This window comes from Mustela nigripes, chromosome 4 (genome assembly GCF_022355385.1).
Source record: "Mustela nigripes isolate SB6536 chromosome 4, MUSNIG.SB6536, whole genome shotgun sequence".
NCBI lineage: Eukaryota > Metazoa > Chordata > Mammalia > Carnivora > Mustelidae > Mustela > Mustela nigripes.
This window is the reverse complement of record NC_081560.1, coordinates 136143869-136171545: the sequence shown is the minus strand read 5'-3', so window position 1 is coordinate 136171545 and position 27677 is coordinate 136143869. Positions and strand designations below refer to the sequence as shown.

At 53.4% G+C, this 27677-nt stretch overlaps 1 long non-coding RNA gene across 1 annotated transcript; it reads right to left on the bottom strand.

The window, feature by feature from the left end:
* Positions 1-2348: 2348 nt before the first annotated feature.
* On the bottom strand, positions 2349-27677 carry LOC132015229 (uncharacterized). The gene is made up of 3 exons (XR_009403597.1): positions 27595-27677; positions 4853-4927; positions 2349-2545 (listed from the first exon to the last, which is right to left on the bottom strand). It is a non-coding gene; the product is annotated as an uncharacterized LOC132015229 (long non-coding RNA).

The following is a 27677-nucleotide window of genomic DNA, read 5'->3' as shown; positions in this document are numbered from 1 at the left end:
TGCTGTGATAAAAAGCAAATGCCATGTGAAAATCATTGTGGTGCAGGAAGTGAGGTGATGAGACACGATTCCAAGGTCTGAGAGTCATGCGATGCCCAACTCATATCCCATTAGTAAATAACTGTGGTTAAGAATGAAATATAAATGGTTTTTCCTTTCTTCGTTCAATTTCATTTATTTTTTGATGACTAAATAATATGCTTTGAGTTATTTAGACCAACCACTTAATCCAAGGACTTTGAGGGTATTTCCTTTGGCCTAGAGAACCATAAAAACGTCGCTGACACTAAATGGGCAACAAACAGAGAAAGTCTGGGGACTTCTGTTCTAGGCCATCTGGTTCTAGCTTTTCAGTAAATACAAAGAAATGTGTGTATCTTCTTCATACTTGAGCTCGTGTGGATATGCAGATTGATAATGGGTCCTAGGATCCTTCATTTTATAGTTGAAGAAGCTGAGCTCCAAAGGGAAGTCGTCATACAGCTAACCAGAACCCTCTTTGTCACACCGCACTGTTTCCCAATCTGAGACTCCAAGATGGTAGACCCCTAGGGTTCCATAAGCACCAGCCTCACCAGTCGACATTTGCAGGGCCTTAAGATTACTCTGCCTTACACTAAGCATGGTGTGGTCCCTGATTCACTAATAAGAAATGTCTCAACCTTACCCCATTCTTACCCCAATCTTACTCCATTACCACTTTATTAAATTTACCACTTTGCTGAATCCTAAATATCCATCTACCCTTCTTATGAATTCTTATAAATAGTAGATGACTCTGGAAATGGAAAAACCATTGGGCTGTTATCTGTTGGTACCTGCATGTGACTGAACTTATCACACACAGCCTTTCCTGGAAGAAGGCTGGATAAGGAAAAAGGATGAGCTCTCTGAGAGCAGTGAAGAGAGAGGGTGTCTCAGACGGGGTTCAGTAGAAACAGACTGATTCTACGTGCAGAAAGTATGTATAAAATGTTTACAGGAGCTCCAGGAACCAAGGAAGGCATGCCTGGAGCGAATGGGGCTGTCCCATGCACTTGTAATCCAGGCCTGAGCCATCCTACAGGACACCCGGGAGCTGAGATGGCCCCTCAGCATTGTCTCAGATGGAAGCAAGAGGGCCACGTCTTCATACGCCAGCATTAGCCGGTCACTGTCTGAGAGTCGCCACCAGAAGGAGAGGTACGTGGGCGAGGCAGCTCCCTGCAGACTGTGCTCTGCATCCCAGTGAGGGGTGCAGCTGTGGGCCATCAACAAACAAGGGCCCCAGCAGAGGGACACTAAAGCAAAAGTTCATTACAGCCATGCTGAGGGTCCTGAAGGAGAATTCTAAAGAGCGTAAGTGTAATAAAGGGAAACAGCAAGTCCCCTAACCTCAGCTGGAAAGGTGGGGTGGGGGAGAGCACTGCTTCAAGGAAGACTCCCTGGAAGAGTGACATTTAAACTGAGGCTTCTGCTTTGTGGAGAGCTAAAAAGCTGGGGAAAGCAATAATGGACAACATGTGCAAAGGTCCAGAGGCAGAAGGAGCATTCTGTAGCAGAGCCTGGGGCAGGAGGGACCATCACAGATTGAAGCTACAACGTGGGTCAAACAGGACAAGGGTGCGGGGAGAATTGGCGACCATATCTTTAGTGGAAGTTCCTGACCAGGGAGGTGAGTAACGTGATCACATCTCTCTTTTCCTTTCCCTCCACTCAGGTTTAACCAATCTCACCTGGATGTATACGGGCTTTCCCCTAAGCCCCCACCCACCCTGTGCCAGGGTCTCCACGGGAGCCAACAGCCTCTCCTAGAACCCCCGAAACCCGGGATGTCCCACACACATCTGAGGATCACCACAGAAGAGAACAGAGACGGGGAAAGAAATCATTGTCCTCAACCTTCAACCTCCTCCCAATGCCCCTTCCTGCCTGGAGCAGACAAGGCTGCCCCTCTCCAAAGAGCCTTGTGGGGGAGGTTGGGAGGGAAGTGAATAACCCCTTTGCCAACTTCTCCCAGAAAACAGGGTGGAACGAATTAGCAGAGCTCAAAGGTCCCATCTGGGAAACCACTCAGGGTTTCCAGGATCTGACCCCGTGGCAACTCTGAGGGCACCGGAGCAATCAAGGAAACAGTGGAGGCAAGTCTTCCGTCCCACGTCTGCCCACCTCCGTGGGAACTTCTCCCGGAAGCCTGGGTGGGGGCCCAGAACTGGATTGGCACACACCGGCCTGCCAGGACCACAGAGGTGACCGGTCACCCTGAGGAGAACAAGAGCACTCACCCAACCCCATCAGTGGTTTTTAAAAATGCTCCATACAGCTCAATTAAATCTACAAATCACTTTGACTGCTTTCCTTTCTGCCTCTTTAGGATAATGCCAGGGAATCTTCTCTTCGCCCAAAGCAACTGTTTAAATCAGCTGATGCATGATTTAAACTAGTCCTGTAGGGCTAGTCCTCCACACACAGTCAGCCGAGCCTGGGTGGCCTGGGAGTGACACTGACTCAGGTAGCCTTTCTTCATGGGCCAGGTGTCCTTCTCTGGCGGGCAATGTTACCGTCCCTGTGGCAAAGATGCACAGATGAGGAATCTGAGGCACAGAGACGTTAACTAACTTTCCTAGGACCACAGTTGGTAAGTGGCAGACCTGGGTTTTAAATGAGATTATGGTTCTTGGGTGTCTTTTTTTTTTTTAAGACTTTATTTATTTGACAGAGAGAGAATGAGAGAGCACGAGCAGGGGGAGCAGCAAGCAGAGGGAGAGGGAGAAGCAGGCTCCCTCAGCAGGGAGCCTGACATGGGCTCGATTCCAGGACCCCGAGATCATGACCTAAGCCAAAGGCAGCGGCTTAACCCACTGAGCCACCCAGGTGCCCCTGGTTCATGGTTTTTAAACCGGGTCCTGGGGGCACCCAGAGACTCCATGGAACCCCTCAGGACAACAGGGGGCTAGTTTCCAGCCCCTTCAATCAGGGGATCAGAGAATCAGTGTCATTGGTTTTCTCTCCAGCATAAAGATTTGGGGAATAAAATTTCCTAGGCTTCAAATGAGTTTGCAAATTACTAGTGAGAGTTTTGTCTGAAAAGGCAGGTGAACTGCTTCTCTTCTCTGAAATGCTGGTTTAAAGATCTGAATTAGAACTCAGGAATCAGGGGCCCCTGGTTGGCTCAGTTGGAGGAGCAACTGATCTTGATCTCAGGGTCATGAGTTCAAGCCCCATACTGGGCACAGAGCCTACTCAAAAGGAAAAACAAAAACAAAAAAAATCCCCAAGAATCAGTATTGAATAAACGCATCAGATGATTCTCATCTCCCAGCCGATTTGGGGAATAAGGAGGGACAAGCCTTTGTGTTCCACCTCCCTGTCCTCAGGGGGACCTAGGTCAAGCCCCATGCCTCAGTTCTTCCCACTCCCCGCCTCCCTCCTAGAGGTACAGTGACCTGTAGAAGGTAAGGGACTGTCACAACATCGATGATGTGCTCTTTCCCAGCCACAGCTGATGGGTAGAGGTGCTCCTGAACTTGTAATGACGCAAAGCAAGAAGCTGGATGGGGAGGGAGACTTGGGGTTGGGTTTCTGGAGAATGGACACAGCCCCAGTCCCCGATGGAGAAGTCCAGACAGTGGAAGGGAACCCGCTAAGAGGGAGGCCAGGGCTTGGTAGTCAGACCCACAAGGGTCCACCTCTGACCCGCACACCAACTCTGTCACCTTGGGCAAATTGCGTCTGTGGCTCAGTTCCTCATCTGTAGAATGGGAGGAACTAGAGCGCGTGCGTGGAGCTGTCCCAGGTCCTGTAAGTAGGAGTCAGCTCGGCAGGTACCATGCTCGAGCCCAGCTCAGCTAGGCGGGCAAAACAATTCATCTTTCCATAGCGATTTCATCTCTGGCTTGAGCTCTCTAAGCACCTGCAGGCTTGGGATGGGCACAGACTCAGGGAGTATGGGACAGCACTCCATTTTCGCCAGGAGAAGTTGGAGTTATTTATATGAGCCTGGGTGCTGCAAGGAGTTAGCATGCCCTTGGGGTCCCCTGCGGGTGTCCTGGGTGGAGTCCTGGAGACGCAGGCATCCATCCACAAAGCTTACCACCAAAACTATCCTCATTCCTGCCGCTTGCCTGCAAGGTGCTGGGGCCCGGGGACCCTTTCTCAGGTCTGGGCCTCACCCGGGTGTGGAAGCCAGCCCGTGCCTGCGCTTGCCCCTAGCCCCTCCATCCCAGCGTCCTGCTGCCTCCCAGGGCTCTCCAGGGAAGCCCCTTCCTCAACAGTCAACACCTGCTCTTGCTCCAGACCTTGCCCCCATATTTCCATGAAGCCTTTGGAGTCTCTCTTTTTTTTGTTTTTCTGAGATCTGGGGCTTGGGGTCAAAGCCAGGCAGACTTCTTTGTTTCCATTTGACATCTGTCCCGTCCCTCTTCCTAATCACACAGGCCCTGTGTCTTGAACGCAGAGCACAGAGTGAACTCCCAGGAGAAGAACTGTTAACATAGCCAACAAGTGCTTCCCACCTCATTCACTGGATTCGGAGAGTCATGCACTAGCAGAGGAATGCAGTGTTTTTTGGAAAATGGCACGAAGGTCAGAGGACCAAAGACCCCAGCAGAGTCTGAGCTGGGCTGGAAGGGTGGGAAGTCCTAAGACGTCTTTCGAGAAAAATCTGGTGAGCAGGACCAGGATACCAAGAGACGGAAAAATTGCAAGATGGATTCAAAGTGACCCGCTGTGACAGTTTGGTGGCTATGTGGTTATAGAAAGCCCCCCAACCCCCAACCGGGATGTTCTGTAAGGGAGGGGGCCCAGATGGGCACAGTGGGGGGAGCTGAACTGGGTGTGTATCCCCCACCGTGCCCCTCTCATACACACTCACTCAGGGGGCTCAGGCTTCCGGAGCAGGCTGGAGCCATGATGCATCTTTCCTCCACCCTAGACTTGCAAATAGAACCTGAAAGGAGAAGCAAAATAAGCTTGCATTCTTTCCCTGTGCAGAGCAGCAGTTTGAACAGCTAAAGAGAGAGCAAGAGGGAAGGACTAAAAAGACGAAAATGTGGCATTGAATGAACTTGGGCTCCTCTCTCCGGGATCCTTCCCCTGTGCCAGTATCTAAAGCATCTCATGGGCCATGTTCCCATTATGCCCTCCAAACTGTCCTGCAACCCCCGTGGATTCCCCCCCTGTGACAGCATGATGTCCCCGCACCCTGCAGATTCAGAGAGGCGACCGAAGCTGTGACTTCCATCCCCAAGGAGGACTTGCCCGTCCTGTGTCCCTATGTGCTCTGGAGGAGAGGGAAAGCTTTGTCTTGGCTGAGGGGCCTCGCCTACTGTCTCCGTTTGCCCACGAGGATGCTCTGGGGAAGTCGTGAAGCCCTGGGTTCCGGTCCCAGCACAGATACCAGCCTGGTGGTCCTTCTCCTCTCTGAGTTTCCACGTGCAGAATGGGATAGCCAGGATGGAGATCCGAGGCCCTTCCAGGGCTGAGATTCTAAATTGCCGCTTGCCACAGCCAGATGTCATCACTGGGAGTGGACGAGGAGCCTGCTTTGATTTTGCAAGGGGTTGGGACAGGCTCCCAGCGCAAGGCCAAGGGTGTGGCTGGTGGGGCTGGGAGGACAGGCTGGTGGGGAGGCTTTGCAAGTGCTCAGCACACCAGACATTCAGGCCAGCTCCTGGGCATGGGTCTATGACAGGATGGAGGGGGATAAGTGTTCAGAATCCCCAGGACACAGTTCAGCCAGGAGCTCAGAGATGGATCAGCTGTGCCCCTATATCCGGACAAACCTCTGGGCTGGACCCACTGGGGCTGGGGCGGGCATACGAGGCCAGGCAAAGCTCCAGGGTGAGCACGTGCTTGTGGATTTCCTGGCTATTGGGAGCCCATGTGTCCAGAGCTCGTACACGCGCGCTCTCTCTCTCATACACGCACACACACAAATGCAAGTGCAGATTTCATAGTCAATAGATGCCTTTCCGGGGAAGATGGCAGAGCCAGAGTTGAGATGGGCTCTAACCCATGGCAGGGGCCCAGCCAGGACCCCGGGACTGTTGAACTGGCTGTTAAATTATTAACTACTCGAATATCAGAAACACTAGCCACGGTCCTAACACTGGGAGCGCCACCCACCCCACCCCACCCCACCCTCATGCTCCAGGCCCGAGATCTCATGACTTCCGCACACCCCGCCTGCAACCATAGGGTGAGCACCGGAATGAAGGGACGGATGCCAGGCCCAGTCCAGAACCAGGCTTGGCATCCCCTCTGACGGAGCAGCCCAAGTGTTACCGGCAATTACTAGCCTCCCCCTGCCCCATACGATCTCCGCTCCCATCTCAGTCCCTTTCTCTGCTTTCATCATATCCCTCTTTGCTGCAGAAGGAATTCTGGGTACAGAAGAGAGTCAGAGCTACTCCCTGCACATTCCCACCTTAAGTCTCGAGGTCCCTGTGTCAAGGCCAGACATTCAGGAATGGCTCCAGGGGCTGCAGCTGGGCCGAGGGGACACACAGAGGTCTCTCCCACGCTCCGGCCACCTGCCCCCCCCACACACACACCCTCTCACCCAACATCCCAGGAACTCTGTCCCCTCCAGCCAGCCTTCTGATGACTATTCCACACCAGCTCAGCCCCCCAAAGCAGCAAGGCGGCCCCTCCCTGCGGCTGGTTGCTGACAACCAGGAAGGGATTTTAATCTCAGAAACAGTCAAGGTGGGGAAGGGGAATGAGAGGCGGTGGGGAGGGCCATATGGAACCTGTTTGAAGAGCTGGGTTGGAGCCCGGCTACACCAGGCGCTGGGGCACCAGGCCAGCTCTTGGCTATGCCTGCTCAGCTCTGGGCCGCGAGGGGAAGAAGCGTGGGAGAACAGACAGGCTGCCGGGCTGCCTTGTTCAGCGGGCGGCTGTCCTCCAGGTGAGGACACCCTGGCTGGTAGCCCAGGGGCTGGATGGGAGGCTGGCTCTAGAAGGTTCCACAGCTCTGCCCTAGGCCAGGGTCACAAGGCTCAATAGAGTGGCATTTGGGGTCCATTCAAGACAGTCTCAGGGGCTGTCTGGAAACAGCACAGCGGTTCAGCCCTGCCATTTCCTCCGCCTGGCTCCTGGTAGAGATGATTCCGGAAACCCTCAGACAGTACCATTTTGTTTCCGGCTTAGCTCCCCTGTCTATGCACACAGCCCATCTCTGTCTGTTTACCCATTACTAACCCAGTCCCACAATAGGATGTCGGGCCTGCGTGAGGCCAAGTGGTCCCGCAGACGTTATGACCCGTGCGGCGACACCATGTGGACTTCGACCTCACCGCCTGGAACTCAGAACTGATCTGGATTTGGACTGACCTTGCTGGGTTTTGGACCAACCTCACCAAATTTCCAACTCACCACCTTGGTACGTGAGCAGCCTGCCTGAACTTCTGTCTAGACTCCCAGGGCTTCGGGATGAACGGACCGAGTTTCTGATGGATTTTGCAGAAGTTACGACGAAACTTGCCTGCGAGTAGCGTGGCCTGGGTTTCCCGAATTTTCAACCCACCTGACTGGATTTCTCACTTGTTTGACTGAAAAGTTTTAACCGATTTCATGGATTTGTTATTTTAAAAACAAAACTTCCCAAGTGTTGGACTGAGCTCTCTGGATTCTGTTGCCCTGAGTTGGCCAGATGATGGGAGACTCTTGGAATGAGACTGAATAACAAGAAGTGGTTCGGGGAGCCTCGCCTGGCTGGCCCTTGGCCCACCCTGGCCTCACGCTCACCTCGCCCAGAGCCAGCCTGCACACCTGAAGTAGGCGTGGGGCAGGCGGTGCCTGGCTTCCAACGTTCTGGAATCTTCTAATGTTCCAGCGCCTGTTTGTTGCATTTCCATCACTTTTTGCCTCACCTCTTGTTTCCAGCATTGCCAAGCTCTCAGGGACGGGCTTTGGCAGCCCTAAGCAACACCGTTTCTGAGTGCCTCTGACCTAACTCCCTTTTCTTACCAGAAGGTCCTATAAAACAGAGCTCAAGAGGGAGGGTTCTGGGTCAGCCTGCCTGGGCTCAGGGCTCACTCCCAGTTCTAGCTGTGTTGCGTGTCCCGGGGACGTGTTAATGAACTTTTCTGAATGTTGATGTCTGAACCTTTTCTGAATGTTGGGTGTGATTCTCCTCCTTATCTCTTGAGTTTGTTTGGGGGTTTTTACCAAGAATGCTAAAGATGGTTAATGCTGTGGGGCATGGACTCTGAGCCAGGCTCTGTTCAAAGGCTGCACATGGCCTTAGGATCCCCGCAGAATCCTCACCAAAGCTTGAAAGTCTAGTAAGCAGAAGGACCGGGACCATCCAAGTGACTGCCCTCTACCACTCTGCGATCGCTCCAGTGAGCGTTAGCCAGCGCGGTCTTCCTTGTCACCATAACCGTGATACTATTATCAGTGACCTGTTTCTTGTTGGGAGATTAGGCTGCTCTCTGGCTCCAACGTTGGTGAGGCATTTGTCATTCGATGGTGTTGCTTGATGTTCTTTCGGGAACACCATCGTGGAAGGGTCTTCCCGGCTGCCCCCTCCCCAGCCCTCACCCCAACACCAAGGGAGTCGTGAGTATTTTCAAACCCTTCAGGCAGGTCAGAACCAGGGGGCTGGTTCTGTTTTCAGGGGGCCTTTGTCATTCTACTCACCTCTGGTCATCATGAGGACCTCCCGAGTTTCTTTACGGGCACCTTAATGGGAACCGGATTGGCAGAGCCTTCACCCATCCTTGGTGTGAGCTCGCATTTGCCAGCCATGGGCTGTGAGCTGGGGAGAGTGATGGTGGAGACACTGGACCCAGGCACTCAGGAGGTTGTATGAATAAGTATTCATTCCTCACTGGAAAGGAAGTTCTTCTTTAGCAGAAAGAGCTGGTGAGTGGGGCTGGGGCTGCTGTCTTCCATCTCTGTCTTAGCTTGCTTTCCTCTGGACTCTGTCCAGATAGATGCCTTGATTCCCCTTCATCTCCTGTCTTCCATGACTTTCCTCAGGCTGTTCTCTGCCCCATGTCTCTTCATCCTCCTTTATGTACTTATTCAACATTTATTGAAAATCTTCCCTATGTTAGACCTGGTTCAGGAGCTGGAGCATGAAGACACAATCCCTGCCTCAGTGGTTCCTAGTGATGGACACACATGGAGTGTCAGGGATCCCAGGTCTGGGACACTGAGTCCCACCAGGGCCAGACAAGAGAGAGCATCAAGGAACTTTCCAGGGTCCTGCAGGGGTTTAAGAAATATCTGTTCATATATACGTGTGTTGGATCCACAAGTATATGCATGTATATACGTGAGACCACGTCTATAGGTGAGGACATGGTAGTCATGGGCCAGGGAGGTGAAGGGGAGTTCTTGGGTCTCCTCACCATGTAGACAAGGGAGATGGTGGGCTCCTTGGTGTTTAGAAGCTAAAAAATTGATCCTGGGAGAATGGGTCAGAGGTGGGTCAGGGAATGGGGCTGAGCTATGAGATACCAATATGTCAGCCTCCATCGGTGCCTTCCTCACCACCAGCTCAGCCTGGCTGCTGAGCTCCTCCTTCAGGAGCCCACCAGAGACAGCCAACCCACCTCTACCAAAGGGACCCTCCTCCTGATGCCCTAAATGTATGTCCCCCCCCCAAAAATCCCTCCATTCTTGAAAGAGCCCTCCACTACTCCAGCCTACAACTGGAGCTTGGTGGAAAGGTACCAAGTGTACCCAAGAGTCCTGACCACTGAATGTTTGGGACAGAGACGTAAGGTTGGATCACAGGTTAATTTCTGTCTAGAAGCTCACCCCAGTTGAAGCCTTTCCTGTCCTGGGAATTGTCAGTCACATGGCTTGTCTAGTCCCAGGTGAGCCCCAACCTGAGAGGCTAAGAGGCAAAGAGAAGGTCCCCCAGGTGCAGAGCCCCACATGCTACCTGAAGTGCCCCATTGTTTTATGATGATAGTAGTCTGGCATCCATGCAGGCCTTTGTCATTTCCAAGGAAATGTCCACACATCGTCCCCTCAATTACCATTTGTTGAGACCCTACTTTGTGCCTCGCATTGTACCTCACCAATAAAAACCTGAATAGGCACAATGCTGAGCCCTCTACAGGCATCACTGTTTGGTTTGTAAAGATAAAGACACAAGACTGTCCATTTCATAAGGACACACAGTGCTAAGTAGTAGCTTCAGAACCTCAATCCACCTCTCTCAGATGACTCACACACCCTCCCTCCCTGACGCCCAGGGTGGGAAAGCCAGCCTGACTCCAACATCCATGTGCCCCAGCACAGAACACTTCCCATCATGCTGCTCCTGGATCTGAGCCCATCTAGAGTGCCCACTCTGTCTGGTTTTGCCCCATAACCCTGGCCTGCTACCCAGACCCTGCCACAGAGGATGCCATGACAGGCAGGAGACAGACTCTGAGGAATGAAAACAGTCGTCCACCTCGACTGGCTTGTGAGGCATCAGCCCTGCCAGCTAGATGAGCCTGGCCAACGGCCGACCGCTTGGGGCTCGTCTCCCCCTGGCTCCCTCCCCCAGGGAAGGAATGACCCAGCATTCCTCGTGGCTGAAGCAGAGAAGCATTCTTTCTGAAATCACTCTGGCTTTAACCCCGCCCATCCAGCTGAGCGCTTTGGGCTCCATGACAAGGTCAATAGCTGCCCAAACGTCATCAGATCAGATCTATTTTCAGTGTTCAGACTGGCCAAACCAAGCCTGCTTCTGGAGAAGTCTACCTCTTTCTACCAGTTCCATGTCAGCTCAGTCCCTGGAGCGCTCATGTCTCTCACTCAGAGCTAAGGACTCTCCCAGTGTTCTCCGACGTAGTCAGGGGATAAACTGCCCACCGGAAGCAGCATGTGAATGACCGAGAGGCAAACACGGGGCGGGGTTTCCAGACCCCTGAATTCCACCCCCAAAGTATAAGACATCAGGGGAGCTCCAGGGAACCCCCAAGACCGTGGGTCCTTGCCCCTTCTCTTGGGACTTGGAAGTCTGGGAAATCTAATTATTCAGAAACTGGAGGACCATAGAAGATAAATAGTTGCAGTAAGAAAACCTGAACTCAAGCCTTTGGTCTGCCCACTCATTGTGTGGCCAAGGCCACATCGCCAGGGACTCTGGGCATCAGTTTACCCACGGTGCTAAGGAGAGGGCTGGACTTTGTCTCTGAATACAATTCTGGCTTTGGAAAGAATCACGTGCTTTAACATGACCCATCTAGGAAAACCATTCTGATGAGAAAGCTTTGTCTTCAAGGCACTAGTCTCTCATTCTCTACGTTCACATTATCTCTGGCAACACATGGGATGAATTATCCGAATGCAGCTTAGAGCAACAAGAAGATGAGGAGGAGGAGAGCTGACGTTTATGAACCGCTTACCATGTGCCAAACCCCTTCTAAGTGTGTTCTCTGTGTGCGAACCCATGTAATTCTCCAACAAGCCTGTGAAACAGGTGTGACGGTCACTACGGACCTCCTCCGTCTTACAGATGAGCAGCGTGAGCTCACAGAAGGATCACTGGGAGCCAGGCTCGCGTAGCTAAAAAGCAGCCGAGCCCCGCTCTTCAGAGGGCATGGCGGCTGTCACCAGAGCATACGCATTCAGCAACCACACCACAGGGCCACAACCAGGTGAACGAGGGCCGGCCCAAAGAGAAGCTAGGGCTTGGACGTAAATTCTTCTTATTTTAGTTTGGGAAGTCATAAGCGACCCAGAGAGCAACAGATGATATCCCCTGGGAGTTCTGATGAGGGAACATTGCTTCCAGCTGCCAGGAGAGGGAGGTTTTAGGGAGGAGGGAATGTTTTAGTGGAGCCTTGAAGGACAGATAGGATTTGGAGCCTCAGAGATTTGGGGAGGAGGAACAGCGGGGACTGGACTTAGGGAGAGTCCCTGGCTCTGCCGGGGAAGGACAGGTGACATGGGAAAGAGGCAGATCAGAGAAGAGAACACCAGCCAAGCCACAGAGGGTTGGAAATGCCCCTCTTCCACTGAACGAAGATGATGGAGAGATGAATGTGTTTGTGAAGGGAGAGGCACAGCCAGGACTGTGCTTTGGGGATCTCGTGCAGTGGACATAAGCAAGGAGGGGAGAGACAGCAAGAAGGAGCCACTCAGGGCTCTGGCTGGAGACAGTACAGCTTAGGGGCTCAGTCGATGGGGGAATGAGCCCACTGCTCATGGAAGGGTGGGCAGAGCCAATGAGGGGCTGCAGAAAGGCCCCCAGAAATGGGCAGAAAGAAGCTTTAAGCAGCATTAGGCCTGCCAGGCAAAGACAAAAAACTGCCTGCGGACCCGGGGAGAGTCAGAGGCATGGAACTCTAGAGAGGCTGTAGTGACAGCCAAAAACGTGGCTAGAGCAGGGACAGGGCATCCCTCAGATCTCCCCCTGGGGCTTTCTGCGGCCAGAAGCCAGAAAACAGGAAAGTCTCCATGAAGGATTGCAGGGGTTGCTGTCTAGGGACACAGATCAGAACAGAGGACTCTAGAAAGAGAATGGGTTGGGGAAGGGAAGGAGAGAGAGAGAGAGAGAGAGACGACTCCGCAGTCCGGACCAGATTTCGAAGCTGTTGTAATGCTTTGGGAAAGAGACACTGAGACGCTGACCTAGGGCCATTGCCGGGGGAAAGGGAGATGTTGAGGTGTTGCAGGAGTTTAAGGCAGGAAGATCGGCAGAATTTGTCAAGTGCTTATCCACAAAGCAAGGAAGGGCTGCTGTTGGGCTGCTGTTAGGCTGCTAGGTGCTGGGGGTACCCACGGCAGAGCAACTATCTTAACAACAACAACAACAACAACAACCCAAACCAGAACAAAACAAACCATGAGGACGTGTTCTGGCAGGATTTAAATGCAAAACTTGAGATCAACCCATAGTGACAAATGATCTCCTAGGCAGGTGACTGTGGGACGGCCAAGAAAGCAGGACCTTCTCCACATCTCGCAGTCACCAATGGGCTTCTTGCATGAGTCACCTTCTCAGTTCTGTGGAGAAGGAAACTGAGGCCTGGGGAACGCAGCGGTTTGGGGGAAGACTGCAAAGCAAGACAGCCACAGGGCTGAGACTAGGAGCTGTCGTGACAGATAATGGGCTGACTCAGTCCCCATGGGGAACTTACTTCCATCACCCTCTGCCCAGGATGGGCCTCGTCCCCTCCACACCTGCCCTCTCTTCATCCTGCTCCTTTTGCAGTCAGAGCCTCAAGAGGAATAGATCTTTGTCTTGGGAAAGACACAGGACCTCATCAAAGACGGGGCCTGGCCAGGCATCCCCCTGCATGAGCTCTTAGCTCCAGGGTCCCACGGTGCAGCGGATTACCAGGCAGGGGGGCGCGGGGACGGATGGCGAAAGTGGCAACACAGGTCGGTCGGAGCCTCGTACAGTGGTTTCATTCTCCTGCCGCAGATTTTTGGCAGTTCCTCAAGTCTGGCTCATTTTTTTTTGTCTAATTACATATCGCTGTGCATATCCCCCCGCATGTTATGTTTCACATAATAAATACATGGAAAGTTTCTCTCTTTTTCCATCAGCCCCTGCCCAGAAATGAACAGATTGCTGGTGTGTGCTTAGGCAATAAAGAAGTGGTGGTTTCAGACGCCGTGACACTTCATAACCCGAACTTTACAGGCCCCTGTTGCTCTGACTCAGAGCGCTTGAAAGAAGGACCTGGGCTTTCCGCATGTTGTTTCTGCCCTGGAAGTGAAGGACGCTTGTCAGGCACAGTGATGTCCTGGGCCAGCGAGAAACGCAGCCAGGCCCCTTCGTGTGGGGTTACGGGGTGTCGGGCTATTAGAGGATGATGTCCCAGAGGCCACATCTGGCTGCAGATGTTTACCTACAGCTGCCGTATTACCAGAAATGCTAGGGTCTCATGAGTACTGAGCTGTCACCTGGCACCTCATCTAACAATCAGGCCACGTGCATGTATTAAGCACCTGCTGCATACCCAGGTTTGTTCTAGAGGGGCTCGTGTGTCCTGAGCCCTGAGTGTAGCTCAGAGCACTCCTGTCACCACTGTTACCAGTGTGCTCTTGTCGTCCACCATGAGGCTGGGCAGTGGTGAATTGGGGCCACAAAGAAGGGGGGGATGTGGCCCTGGGGTTTACATTGTGGATTTGAAGCTGTGCTCATGGCTGACCGAGAGGACACCCTGGAAGGCACACAGGAGGCGACTGTGCAGGGCTGGAACTATGTGTTGTCAGTGCAGAAGGGGGTCCACAGGGCAGGAAAAGTAGAGGGCACAGAGTTTCGTGACAGCATAAAACTCTTTACCATCAAGGCCTCAAATACCTAATGAGCAGCTCCCGAGGCAAGCAGTAATGGAAGGGTGCCGGGCAGCCTGTAAGGTACAGAATGCAGAGCTCTTCCTTCCCTGGCTGGCGGGACAGAGTCTGCACCAAGGATGCTACAGCACGGGTGCTGGTGTAGGCAGGCCAGAGCCGAGGACTTGCAGGGGGTCCTACACAACCAGCCAGGAGGGTCCTTGGCTTTGTGCAGAGTACAAGTCAAAAACAAGCCAGAAGGGAGTGAGAAGCAGGGTTTATTGAAGACATAGAGAGGGGCACCTGGGTGGCTCAGTCAGTTAAGAGTCTGCTTTTGGCTCAGGTCATGATCTCAGGGTCCTGAGATCTCTGCCCCTCGCTTCTGCTCATGCTCTCTCTCGTGCTCTCTCACACACACCCTTGTTCTCTCTTTCAAATAAACAAATAAAATCTTCCAAAAGAAGAAGAAAAAGAATATGCAGAGAGAGTGTCAGTATGGACAGAGTGTCAGAAAGGAAAGGAAAGGAGACAGTCTCCTTTTTGTTCGGGGCCCAGTGTTTTTACTGCAGATTGTGGTCTGCTGTACATGTCCTCTCGGGCATCCAGGAACCAGTCAGAATGAGGACGAGGGTCCATATATCACTTATTCCTTGGAGCTAGGGGGTTTTGGGACCAAGACCCACGGTGAGGATAGCCTTGCCTTGTCACTCCTTAGCCACTCCTATTGTTCTAGGAACTCCAAAGAAATCACTAACTCTTTGGCCCTTACCAGGAAGACATTTATTTGTTGTACTCTGAGGCATGAGCAAGGCAGGGTGCAGATCCTTGTAGGAACAGAGGCAGGAAAAGGAGCAAAGAGCAGCTTTTTATGGAGGCCTTCTGTTTCCCTGTCTCCCCATGCTCAAGAAAAGCTTCAGAGTGCAGAGCGGTGGGAATGCATCATAATCAGGGTCACAGAGAAAGGGGCGCAGGTATGGTGACCTTTGACTTGGCCCACTTGACTCATCACGAGACTGTGCTTTGGGGACTGAGGGAGGTCAGGGAGGGCAGATATTCCAGGCTAAATGGCCATTCCAGCTTTGGGCCCAATAGCCCTGATGTCACCCCTCTAATACCAAAGCCCACTGAATGTGAATTCCAAGAAGGTAAGAACTTTGTCTGCTGCGTTCGAACGTGAGTTGGAACATCCTAGACGCTCAAAAAAGATGCACTGAATGGAGAAATTAATAGTAATTAAATCATGTCCGGTGCCTTCTGTCTGCCCCTCCAGGTCCACTCTCCTTTTGTCTCCACCATGCTCTCTGCCCAGGAGACGCTCAGGCAGAAACTACCTCAGCGGGGTCTCCTGCCCTCTGGCATCCTAAGGTTTGCCCAATGGGGAGCCAGGGCAGGAAACTGGAGGGAGGGAGGACAGTGAGGTCCAGGCACACGGTTCCCTCCCTACAAGCTGTCCTCTGTGGGCTGGGCCCTCCCCAGAAGTTCCTGTTGAGGAAGCCTCTGTAACATCATGTTACATAACATGATCTCCCTGGGTGCTGGCAACCTCTCCCTCTTGTAAGCAAGACTAGGGATGGGCCACTCCAGTCCCCGCACCATCCATTATGGTTCTCCTCCAACCTGGCCACGCCACTGGAAATATCTCTTTGGTAAATTCAACCTTCTCGAATTCTCCTAATTTGAATGTGCCTTCTGTTCCTTTTTGAGACTCCCCCTGCCACATTCCCCAACTTCGTATTTCTTGTAGCAAAATTCAAATACAGCACTGTCCTTGTCATCGCAATTCTGGGGATTTGGTGGAAGATGGAGATGTCTTGTGGATGCTTGACCCAGCATAACCTCTCTAACTAATTCTAACCTTTTTTCCTACTCCATAAATACTGCAGAACAGAAAAGGATCCCCCAAAATGCATACAGAACGTGCAAAGAGTTCAAGTGAATGAAACCAGTTGGCAATGCTAATGCGTTTCCCTTCTTCCTGTCCCGTTTATTCCACTGGTAGCCTCAGTAGACAACGACTGCCCACACAAATGGCAGCAGAAATCAAAGACCGTAGAACAGGAGATCTTAAAGGAATCTAGAGAACCATCTAGATCAACCCTTCCTCCGTCACCACTGTCTCCACCACCTCCACAACCATCACGTCCAAACTAACTCCAGCACCACCACGCCCAGCACCATCATCACCAGTGTCTACAACCGCCACCACTACCATGGTCAACCCTGACACACTGCCTGCAGCACAGCAAACACCACCACCGCTGTACAGAAAGAAGGCAGGAAGGACAGGACAACGTAATCCCCCAAATGGGGCACTTAGTGGTTTAAATAGACTAGAGCTCAAATCTCTTGTTTTAATCCAAGGAGCAGAGTTTCAAGTAAACAGTGACTTTGACCACAATTTAAAGTGTAAAACAAAAGGAAGTCTTTAGAAGGACAGTCTGGTATTAGAAGACAATATTTGTCTCACATTGATTTTCTTAAGCGGTTTCATTGGGAGGGCAGTTTTAAGTTCATGGCAAAGTTGAGCAGAAAGTAGAGAGATTTCAGACTATAAACCATCCTTCATCAGAGCCGTCTGGCAATTTTTTTCTCCTTGTCTGTGAATCGCCTTCTAATTCTCTTGTCAGCCTTTTGCAGAGTGGGAGTTTTTAACTTTAGCGAAATCCAGGTTATTAATTATTTCTGTCATCGATCACACTTTTGGTGATGTGTCTAAAAAGTCATCGCCAGGCACCTGGGTGGTTCAGTGGGTTAAGCCTCTGCCTTTGGTTCAGATCATGATCCCAGGACCCTGGGATCAAGCCCTGAATCAGGCTCTCTGCTCAGCAGGGAGACTGCTTCCCCTCTCTCTCTGCCTGCTTCTCTGCCTACTTGTGATCTCCCTGTCAAACAAATAAATAAAATCTTTTTAAAAAAATAAATTAAAAAAACAAAAAGTCATTGTCAATACCTAAGGTCATCTATATTTTCTCCCTTTGGTCTCTTCTAGAAGTTTAATACTTCTGCATTTTGCATTTATATCTATGACCCATTTTTAGTTAATCATGTTGTTTTTTTCTGACAATTTACCATCAAACTCTCTTTAAAAGACAAAGTTGTTCATGAAAAACCATGGAGTCCTATGTTTCAGTTCTATGTCACCAAACTCTGGTGATCTTCTGAAAAACAATCACAAATTGCTACATTATTGTATTTATGTTCCAGTTTCCAATCTGAAGCTTTATTTTCTTTAAATTCATTTTCTTCCTTGATCACAGGGATTAGCCTGTGAAAGCAAATAAAATGCTCTCCCTTGGGTTGAAGAACGGGCTGTAAAATTCACACGCAAGTTTCCATCAAGAATGATCACGGTCACAAATGTTAGAGGTGGAACTGTGTTTGGCTTGATGTGTTAAATGCAAGAAAATCCAACTATTTTCCAAGTAATAATACTGCTGGCTGGCTTTTATGTTTTTCGAAGAAGTTTTATATCCATTATTTAGTTTGGTCTTCAAAATACCCCCAGGGGATGGTGTATGCACAGACCCGAGAAGCTGAGATGAGAATGCTCAGGGTCACGTCTACGGCCATACCACCCCGAACGCGCCTGATCTCGTCTGATCTCGGAAGCTAAGCAGGGTCGGGCCTGGTTAGTACTTGGATGGGAGAATGCTCAGGGTCACAACGCGACTAAAGGACAGAGACAGGTCGAGGGCGTCCTCTGTGCTAAAGCACTTCACATGCATTTTAGCAGTTAGCAAGCACAGGTGGCTTGTCTTTCTTAGTTGTCCTGAACCCATGTAACAACTGTGACCGGCTGCCATTCTTTCTGCTTAATCAGGCTCAGCCCAGTTCCTCTGGGTCCTATGAAAATAAGCTACAAGAAGTTCATGAGTGGACAGCAGGACAGTAATAGTTGTCGGATTGATGTTGCTTCCTAAGCAGGCCTCAACTGCCCTTCACCAGAAGAGATGTCTGCTGGTTCCTCTCAAAGGAGCACTGGAGTGGGAGTCTGGGCTCCCTGCCACCTTCTAGCCATGGGACCAAGGACAACGCTGACGCTCAGGGTTCGGCTTCAACCCGATATGGAAGGGATTAGAAGAGAGCAGGGGTTTTAAAATTGTGCTCTGAAGAAGCATAGGGTCACCTCGGAAGCACCTTGGGGATACGAAGGGTGGGGTGGGGAGAGCTTGGGAAGGGTCGGAGACATGCTCCTCGTATGTGGAGGGAAGGGATCGCTGTGGTCGCAGCTGCCCACCTGAGTGTCCTCCGCAGGGAGGGTGACTATGAGCCTCACAGCCAGGGCCAGGCTCCACAGCCAGCCTGCCTCGAGTCGAACACTCTGGCCATGCACGGTGTATCCACACTGGCCATGGCAGCCGGACCTTGCCACGCACGCACCAGGCTCTGTGCTAACCCCTTGCATGCACGTGCAGCAGACACCTATCTCACACGGTCTGCGATTCGTGTGTAAGAAATAGGACTTTCTTTACTTTCTATGACTCAGCCTTATTTTCGTTTTGGATCCCTATGCCAATGGCGGCCATGTCTTAAACGGCCACAAGGTTCACGCCATCTTCCCCAGGAAGACGTCCCCATTCCCATGGGTGGGAGTGGGATTGTCCGTAGAGACAAGGCATCAAGTGAGACCCCTGATGCCATGAGTCCTCTTGGTCACCACAAAGGGGCCCTGTGATCCTATCTGCACGATCCCTCTGATCTGGAAGGGGGATGGAGGTCTCCACTATTGGGCCATGGCTGCATGGAAGACCCGCGTGCTGCACTTTCCTTTCTGTGGGCTCTCCCCCGGAGGGAAGGCCTAGTCTTCTCTGCTCCTAGAACCTGGACCTCCGGTGGAGCCATGGCCCTTCCCCAGGACCCAGCCACGATACTGCGCTCACTGCCTCCTCCTCCTCCTGGACTCTCTGCCACCATCCTCTTCCTCCCTGCTGGGGAGCGCTTTCTAGTGGGTGGGGGTGGGGCATCCTTACTCACTCAGGATGTTTTTCTCCTACATCTGCTCCCTTTGCCATTTCCCCTTTTGCACACAAAAGTCCGGAAGAGACTCCTTCTATCCCGTTTGCCTCCTTCAGCCACATCCTCTCCCTGAGGCAATGAGCCTGCACGAGGCTGGCTGCCGGAATGGTGGCTGGGTGGGGAAGGAAGGAAATACGGTGGGGACAAAAAAAACAGTCCATTTTTCAAAATGGTCCATGGTGAATGGTAGGTACCTCACGGACGCCGGAACCGAAGTACGACCACGCCTGCTTTATACAGACGAGGAGACCAAGGCTGGGAAAGAGTGAGCGATGTGCCCAAGGTCCTCGCTGGCCTTTGAACCCTGGAACTTGCCTAACCGATACCCCTAACCCCACGCATGTGCCCTGCCGGCCTCCCGGCCTCCTGCCTCCTCTGGACCCGCACACGCAGCATCCACAACTCCTACCGGACGCTGGACACAGCTCCTCTGGGTCCTCCCAACTCCTACTGACTCCTGGAGGCCCTGACATGGCCCCGGGGTCATACCGGGTGCAGAACCCAGCCTGCAGGCCTTACAACACCATTTTTCTTCAGGAGCAGACGTTTGATCGGACAGGGATGGCCGGTAATCAATAAAACTATGAGCTATCATTATGTGTAACCTCCTCTGAGCCGCACAACAACCTAGGGAGTGAGCTGCTGTGACATTCGGTTTAACAGAGGTGACACCACTTACCCGAGGCCCCAGAAGGGGGAGAGCACGGGGGAGGGGAGCTGCAATGAGAACTTCCAGCTCCCTAGGAGCTGCGTCCACCACACGGATGGTTCCAGACACGCAGGCTCTCGGGGTTGTCCCTCCTTACGATTCAGGCCATGAAGCTGCCCCCCACCTCGATGGCCCTGGATAAGGGAATGTCATCTCTCCACATCCCAGATCCCCCACTGAGCTATATTCTCTCTGGAAACCTTTGTTTTCCATGGCCTTCCAGCAAGGACTGCCCCCAGACACAGGACGGTTGGTCCCCCCCCCCCAACCCTCCCACCCCTCCTGCCCCACCCCGGGTCAAAGAAAGTCTCCTTTAGCCCTAAGGGACGATTCTCCTACCCCAATCTGCCCCAAGCCCTGGGCCTTTGCAGAATGACCTGAGGTTCAGCTCCCTGCACCAGCCTGGGACTCCAGAAAAACCGAGTTCGCAGACTCTGAGGACGGAGAGTTGGCAATAATGGGGCACTGAGGAAAGGGAGATGGGGAGGGGCGTCACCACCTGACCCCCTCTTAGACATCCCAGTGGCCCCCCACATGCTCCTGACAAGGCTTCCTCATGGCCCTGGCGTCCCTGTGCTGGAGAGCCTGGGGCGGGGCTGGACTGGCCTTCTGGCCGCAGCACCCAAAAGACCCTGCCTCTTCCTCCTTCTCGTCCTCCTCAGGACCCAGCCTCTAATCAGGCCAGAGTTGAGTTGCTCAGCTATTTGGGGCAAGCTCTCCCAAGCCTAAGGGAATGAAGACAAATAAGGGATGACAAGTCCCCCTTCCCCTGTGTCTCACTGTGAGCTCAAGGCCATCAGCGATCGGTCCCTGGCCTGGTCAGGTGCAGGAGGGAGGGGTATAAGGAGCCACATTCCAGGAATAGGGGTGAAAATGCAGCCCAGCCCCTTTGACACACAAATTATGTCCTTCGGGGGAGGAGGGGTGACCAGCCCTGCTGGGGGGATGCGGTGGGGGGGGGGGGTACACTGTCTGTCTTCACCTCCTCCACTGTACCTGGCTGGACAGGCAGACACAGCAGACAGAAGGGTCAAGCTCATCCGAGGCCCCAGGAGAGCCCCACATTGGATGACTGGGGTCTGTTTCCAGGCAGCCTGGCAGCTCAAGGCAGGACATGTGAACACATAGGGGGAGGGGGCCTGCGGTTCCTTCTATGAACCCAGACCCCGCGGACTGGGACCTGGAGCTCTTTCAAGGAGAGCACAACAGAAGCGTTCCTCTGAGGACCAAACATTTTCTGCTGAGATCCCGGATCCTTACAGACAAGATCCTCAAAGGAAGTTACTTGGAGATACTAAGGAGAACAGACCCCAGGGAAAAAAAAGCTCAGTGTACCTTCTGGTGGGATCTTTACAATGACAAGGACAGTCTCTCTATTTCCTCACCAGGTGCCTCTGAGACTTCTAGTGTCTTCTCTGAATATATCCTATCTGCATTTTCTTTCTGCAGGACATTTTCTAATTCAGACTGGCCTTCCTTTCTGTTAGTCAGTCAACAAATATTGATGGAGCTCCTCCAAATGGCCAGCGGGCTAGTCTTTTTGGCAGGGGTTTGTCGACCTACCCACCCCAGGAACCCTGGGCCCACTTTTCTGAGTCTTCCCACAAGCCACCTGCAGAGAAGGTGGTTTTGGAACCTACAGGCTTCCACCTTCTGCGGGCCCTGGAAAGCTCTAGAATCCCAACCCTCCAGCCAAGAGAGGCAGCTGGGAGAGCTGGCTAAGCTGCACACAAGCAACTGAGAGCTGTGCGGGGCTGACATCTGGGCATGCCCGTCCAGGTGGGCATACCGCTCAGTCCTGGACACAGCCCCTCAGGAGGCCCAGGGCTGCCAACCCCGTGAGGTCTTTGGGCAACACTCTACCCATTCCTTCTCCCTTGACCAGCCCTTGCCTGCTCTGACCACCTGCCTCCACCCTGTCTTGGTCCCTCTTACATCTTTAAGCACCCAGAGCTGTTTGCCCTTTTGGGCCCGAACCGCCCTGAAGAGCCCTCCATCCATCCCAGTGCTGAGTTCTGAGGCTGATTTGCAAGGCAAAAGGCGATCCAGAGTCTGTGTCCCTTGGAGGACCGGCTTCCACTGCCTCCAAGCCTTTATTCCCGGCCTGGCAACCAGATTCCGGGCATCTAGAAGAGGGGTCTCCCAGAGTGGTTAGCAGGGCTGCACCCACTTAAGGAATCACGAAGACCAATAGGAATGGAACCCTGCCCCCGCCCTGCCCCTCGCCAGGGGACTCGGCAGGGGACCCCGCAGGGGAGGACACGTGGTACCCACCCTTGCCCCTGGGGCCAAGTGTGGCTGGCCCAGGACCAGATGAAATAGCTCCAGCCGTGATGTCCACGTGCCGGCAGGCAGCATCTCGGGACCTCCTGAGCCTCGGTTTCCTCCTCTACAAATGGGAGAGGGTCCAGAACGGTGGGACAGACCTTGCCGGTGGAGTCAGACAGGCCTGGATTGAAAGCCCAGCTCTGGGCCGAGATCTTGGGTGAGTTCCCTAACCTATCCATAATGCAGCTGCATCACCGGAGGAGCAGGGCTCCCCCTCTGTGGCTGTTGACAGCGCTACAGGGAAAGTACATCAAGGACCTGGCAGAGAACAGGGCTCGGTAAGCAGGAGTTCTCATACTTCGTAGGCCTGTTTCGAGGATTAAGTCCAAGGAGATAATGTGTGTGCAATGGTTTGGTGAAATATGGTGTACAAATGGTAGCACTCACCGCTTACGGGTGTGTCTTCCTCTCCCTGGGCCTCATCCCCGCCTTCCCCCTTTCTCTGTCTCCCCCCTTTCTCTGTCTCCCACTTCAGTTTCAGCTTCCCCCTAGTTTCAGCCTCGCCCCAGAAGCTACAAGGGTTCCCCCCCGTCCCTCATGTCCAAAGTCAGCAGCACGACCCGGTCCCCAGTTTGACCTTGTCTCCCGCCCCCGAGCAGAGCCACCCCCAGCCTCGTGAGCAGGTGTCCCCTCTCCCTCCCTGCACACCCACTCATGGCCTCCTCCCTACCTTCACTCCCATCAGCCCCGAGCCCCGGAGCTCCCAGGGCCAGGCTACCTCCTCTCCCCATGTACAACCCCACCCACCCTCCAAGACCCAATTCAGTTCCAATCTCTAAGTCACGAAATATGTTTCCATCAGCTACTCTGTGGTGGGAGCTTTTGAAAGCCTCTCTCCTTGTGAGGATCCCCTTAAAAATGCATCCATGATTTTCTAAGGAGTGTGACCTTAAGAAACATACCTACCCTCTCTGAGCCTACCTCGTAGGACAGTTCTAAGGATTAAACTAAAATAATGGTTTGTGAAGTTCCTGGCATAGTGCCTAGTGCCTGGACAATGAATAATAAAGAGTGTCTACTTGTGTTATCCTGGTTCTGGGACATGCAGAAGCCACACAGACCCGCTGGGAGTGTCCGGGATGTTCGCTGTGTATTTAGCGATCCTTCGGTTAAAATCAAAGTCTTCCCAAGCTCCGTGTCACCGTAACCTCAGCAGTCCGGTCATTCAGGGCTGCTTTAGAATCATCCCATCTGTGCAGAGAGCTGTGGCAGGCATGGGGCAGACAGGGCGGGCAAGGTGGCACAGCTGGACAGATTCAGAGCCCAAGCCCCATGCCTCTGAACTTGGAGCTCCAAAGCAGGCAGGGTACACAGGAGGTGCTCAGCAACATGCCTGACTCTCCCACCTAGCATCTGTCCTGGTTAAAAACACGGTCCTGCCTCCCTGCAACCCTACCCCTCAGACCCCCCTCAATTAGATTATGTCTGTAAAGCCCCCCAGAGCTAAGTGCACCATAAATACAAGGCGTTTCTATTAGATCCAGGTTGAGGGAGCTGCCAAGGAGCCAGGCGAGGGACAAGGGCTCCGGGCAGGAGGGTCTGCACCAGCTGACCTGAGCAAGGCGTCTCATGGCCCCTGTGCTACTAGTCCAAAGTGATGGGGGCTGTGGGCTCCTCGGGATTATGAGAAACCAGGGAGGGTAGTGTTGGCAGAGATCTGAGCTTGCTGAGTCCTTGGGGCTATATTAGTCTAGTATTTGTGGGTTGGAATAAGCCCAGGGCACGTTCAGCTGAGCCACTTCTAGATTTTATATTTCAGGGGTGCCTGGGCTGCGCCGTCGACTAAGGGTCCAACTCTTGATTCCGGCTCAGGTCATGATCTCGGGGTTGCTCCGCACTGGGCATGGAGCCTGCTTAAGATTCTCTCTATTTCTCTGTTGCCCCCTCGCCCCTGCACATGTGCAGGTGCACTCTCTCAGTCTCTCTTTAAAAAAAAAAAAAATTAACTTAAAGGTTGAGGTCCTCCTTGTTCTCACTCGTTTGTGCTTATTTGGGGTCTGTTCTCTGAGACCCTTTCTCAGAAGGGCACGGGATGCTCTGGACTCAGAGCTAAAAGCCTCCACAGGCTGGAACGGGCCCCCGCAGCTGGGCAGATCAAGGTCTCTGAGTGCTGTCCGGCCCCCTCCGCTTGTCCCCTCTCCCCTTTGATGACACCCTCCCAGGACAAGAGGGAGCCACAGGCCTCATCTCTCGTCTCTTCCCGTACCAGCCTGTCAAGATCAGTGTAGCTTCTTATTCCTGGGGTTCTGGGTCCCCACTCTGGGGCCCACAGCCATGGCAGCAGGGGGTAAGCCACAGCCATGGTAGGATGGCTAATCCACCTTGTCATCGGGTAAACACGGACAGCAGTGGTCCCGCCGCAGGTCACCAGCACTGAGTGGGAGGTCTCTCAGATAATCAGCCCTCCTCTATCTGATCACCGCCCGTGCCACCCGACCCCCATCCCCGCATCACCGCCGGCACCCCCACACTCCACCATACTCCCCCAACCCCTCATCACTCCCCTCCAAACGTCCACTCTCAGAAACTGCCCAAGACGCTGCCCACGGGCCCCGGTCAGGAAGACTCCGGGAAAAGCACCGGGGTCGAGAAACTGCAAGGCGACCCTGTGAAGGGACTCGGGCTCTGCCGAGGGTGCTGGGCGGAACCGGCCTCGTCTGCAGGTGGAATGAACTCAGCCCAACGGTGGGCAAAGGCTGCCCTGACTGACCCATGAACATCCCCACCCAGCCCGTCTGCATTTTGAGTTGCCCTGTGTCGTCCAAGAGGCAGAGCAGTGGGAAGAGTCACAAGCCCGGAAGGAAGCCCTGTCCACAAGTGGCTCAGAGTCTCTCCCAAGAGTAAAAAGGAATCACCACAAGAAAAAGTACAACCTTGGATGGAGAGGCTGTGCGAGACAGGAATGAGGGGATCTGACCTCACCGTGTGGGAAGGCTTGTCTGAGAGAGAGTGAGGGCTGCCTGCCCCAGGTGTCCCCTCTCCCATCCCCAGGGCCCCGACCCTTGTCGGAACTCGTGGCTCCTTCAGGCACCGTCTTCTAGGAGGATGCCCACTGTGGCAGAAACCTCCCCACACAGCTTCCAGACCCCACTCCCCTCAGACCTCCTGAGACCTCCCCTCAGACCTCACCACTGGAAGAGACCTCAGCAGCCTGCTGCCCGGGAAAGGAGCCCCAGCGCTGACTTGTCCAGCATGAACAGAAAAGGAACAGACTCCCTTTGCATCACAGGAACGCTGACTCACTCCCTTTACCCCTCTAAGCTTCAGTGTTTTCATCTGTGGAATGGGCCTACCTCTGACTATTTGTTAGGAGGTTAAAGCAAGACAAGGGCAGTGAAGGTCCCCTTATGAGCTGGGGGCGTCCCAGATGTAGTGTTTTCGAGGTCTGAAGGCGGCAGATAGGGGCTGGGATGGTTTTCTCTCAGGTGGCTCCGCCCTCAGAGACGCTGGCCCCACTCTGTGATACCTCTGACTCAGCACTGACCGAAGTCAGGGGGCATGGAGATGCTGGAAGGATCTGGGGAGGGCTGGGGGGAAGGGATTTGTTGCCTTCCTGGGAGGGACTGGTCTCAGTCTTCATCAGTAACAGCTTCAGGGTGCAGACAGCTGGAGACAGTGAGCTGGGGGGGCAGGGAGCCTGAGGTAGCACAAAAGGACAGGAAGGCTCAGGCTAAGATGGGAGGGAGAGGGGCCCTTGAGGTGGTGCGCAGGGCCCCTGAGCCTGGCCTGCGTTAAATATATCCACAGCCCATTGTTTCCTCAGTAATTATATTTTGCATGTTCCCTCCTGAGAGGCAGCCTAAATGAGGAGCTGGCCAAGTCAGGGGCCGCCTGGAAGTTTTAAGAACACAATTGTTGTCGGGATGAAAATTAAAATTGTATATTTTTTTGTTAAAAAAAGCAAACACTCCAAGGTCATACATTGGCCCCGTGCCTCCTGGAATCCAGGCCTGTTTGCTATTCTTCCTCAAGGTGCCTGAGTCGGGGGGCCTTGAGCACAGGTCAGCCAGGGGCCACAGCTGAGAATCACACCCGGTGGGTCCTTAAGAAACAGCCCATCCTGAGCCACCCAAGCCCCTGATAGCACCCAGGCCCCCAGGGAGGCTCAGAGGACAAACTCGGGGGATGTGTCTTCACAGTCTGGAGGCAGAGAGACCCACATGTGAGAGATGTAAGAGAGGCCTTACATCAAGGGGTGACAATGGGCCCAGACACAAGGTTTGCTGGCCTGGGGTTACCAGGTCCTGGGGGTGGCAGGGGGACACATGTCCTCTTCAGCATGTGGAGCCCAGCGCTCCCCTGTCCTGAAGCTGGTGTGCTGGGAGGGCCAGATGGTGTACCACAGCTGTGCCCTGGCTCCTTGCCTTTCGATGTCCGCCCTCTCTCGGCTCCCCCAGCTCTCTCTGTTTCTGTCTCTCCCTCTGCAGCTGTTTCTACCTCTGTTTCTCTCTGTCTCTCTCTCTCTCTCACACACACACACACACATGCACACACACTCTTGCTCTCCTTCTCTCTCACACTTTTGCTTCCCAGAGAACCTCTGTGAAATTAAAAGTGCCTTAGTCCCCTGACAGGTGATGGGGGGACCCACTGAGGGACCACTGAGAGACCAGCGAGGGGTCAGCAAGGGGCAAAACCAGACTGTGATTCTGGGGCTTGGGGGTCCCAAGTGGGTTGAGCACTCCAACTCCCCACCCCACATGAGACGGCCTGGAGGGGGCCGTGGGGACCACCTAGTGCCTCTGTGTCCGCCAGCCACAGCTCTGGGAGGCATCGCCCTTCCCACTGCCCTGGTGCCCTCCTCCCCCTCCACTCCCTCCATCCCCACTTGGGAGGTGGGGGGCAGCCTCCACCCTTGCCCTTTGACCCTCTCTCTGACTGCCTTGGCAGCCTTCCCCACCTCAGACTCCAGGGAGAAGGGCTTAGTGGTCAGACCAGCAAGTTTATGAGGCCGAGTTCCCGGCAACCACAGCTCTGTGCTCCCGACAGGCGTGGGTTCCTCTCCCTCAGCCCCCATTCCCTGGCCTGTCTGTTCTCAGAGGAGATGAGGTAGAGGACACCCAGCCCGGGTTTCCACCGTGGCAGACCTCTTGAGCAGCGAGAGCCTGGAAGGCACAGCTGGGGAGGCCCTGATGAGAGCTGGGAAGCTGGAGACCAATTTTCACCCTAGAAGAGGGTGTAGGTAAACACCAATAGCAAATCTTTCCATGACTGGTTCCAAGCCATGCGCACATGAACTGACTTAATTTCCATAATGGTCCTGTTATCATCCCCATCTTATAGATCAGGGAACCAAAGTCCTGAGAGATTAAAGGGCTTACCTTGCAGAGACCCTGGCAGCTAAGCCAGGCTGGTTCCAGAGACTTCTCCCGGCACGCCCCTGTGCCACTCATGTACCATCTAA